This window comes from Palaemon carinicauda, chromosome 36, assembly GCF_036898095.1.
Source record: "Palaemon carinicauda isolate YSFRI2023 chromosome 36, ASM3689809v2, whole genome shotgun sequence".
NCBI classification, from domain to species: Eukaryota; Metazoa; Arthropoda; class Malacostraca; order Decapoda; family Palaemonidae; genus Palaemon; species Palaemon carinicauda.
This window is the reverse complement of record NC_090760.1, coordinates 48289135-48290843: the sequence shown is the minus strand read 5'-3', so window position 1 is coordinate 48290843 and position 1709 is coordinate 48289135.

The following is a 1709-nucleotide window of genomic DNA, read 5'->3' as shown; positions in this document are numbered from 1 at the left end:
AGTTGGGTCTGTGTACTTTTTCCAGGCACGAAACCGTGTTGACCCATATTAAACAAATTATTTTTAACCAAATGGTTCATTATTTTCTTTTTTATTACCCTCTCATACACTTTCATAATATGTGATGTTAGACTAACAGGTCTATAATTGCTTGCCTCTAGTCTTGATCCACTTTTGAAGATAGGGGTTATATAAGCTAATTTATGTTTAACATATATCTCGCTCATATCTACACTTTGTCTTAGCAGTATTGCAAGCGGCTTCGCGATAGTGTTTGCAGTTTTTTTAACAAAATCGCTGGAACTCCATCTGGTCCGGCTGCTGATCCATTCTTAATTTCGTTTATAGCCTTGACAATATCTGCTTCACTAATATCTATATCCGTTAGATATTCAACATTTTCTTCTCTCATTTCTGTTTCATTATTCTCATTCGCAATTCTTGGCGTGAACTCACTCTTATATTTTTCTGCTAATATGTTGCATATTTCCTTTTTTTCATTCGTTAGCCTTCCTTCAATTCTTAGAGGGCCTATCTTTATTCTCCCTTTATTCATCTTTTTTGCATAGGAGTAAAGTACTTTGGGGTTTCTTTTTGTATTTGGAAGTGTCCTTTCTTCTAAGTCCCTTTTTTCATTTTCTTTCGACTGTATAATCTTTTGTTCTGCATTTTCTATCTTACATTTTACTTCCCTCATTTTCCACACATTTTTTTCTTTTGCATGATTTTTCTTCCACTTTCTAATTTTCTGAAATAAGATCCTTCTGTCTCTTGGTATGCACGTCTTTTGTTTATTGTTTTTTTTTGGTACATATTTTTCAACAATTTTCTCCAGTATTTTTTACAGTATGTCCGTATTTACCTGTATATTATCACTTACAAATACATTTTTCCATTCTTCATTCAGTTCTTCATTTATTTCTGACCATTTTATATTCTTACTGTAAAAATTATATTTTCCATATCCTTCCCAAAGTTTTGTGCTTTTATTAATTCTGCGATCACTTGCTTTGGAATGAACTATCAATTCTATGATATTTTGGTCTGAAATTCCCGTGTTATACACTATTATTTCTAATCATAATTCACCTCATTTACAAATACTAGATCTAGGACATTTACCTTTCTTGTTGGAATGTGGTTTATTTGTTGCATATTATGTTCTAATAGCATATCTTGAAGCTTTTCAAATTGCCTCTTATCTTCTGCGCTACTATTACTCTCTTTTTTATATGTATACATACAACCACTTTCTTCTATCCGTTCTTTCCAATCCACGAAAGGAAAGTTAAAATCTCCGGATAGGAGTATATTCCAGTCTTTATGGTTTCTACATATATCATCTATTTTTTTCTATTATTATGTCAAACTCCTTAGTATTTGGGGGTCTGTAAACTACAATATTCACTAGTTTTTCAAATTCAAATTCTACCGCAATCAATGTTGCTGTATTTTTCACAGACTTTGCCTTGATTTATGTCTCTTCCATATATTGCGGTTCCCCCTTGATTCCTATTTTTTTCTGTCTGATCTATAAGTTTGGAAACCCTTTATCTGGTCATCACTGCCAGTCTCTTGAGAATACCATGTTTCACTTATATTTAATATATCTATTTTTTCAATTTAGGTTAGTTCTTCTAGGAACTCTATTTTTCTTTTAGAGTTACTCGTGACTAAACCCTGTGCATTCATCACTATTATGTGTTTCA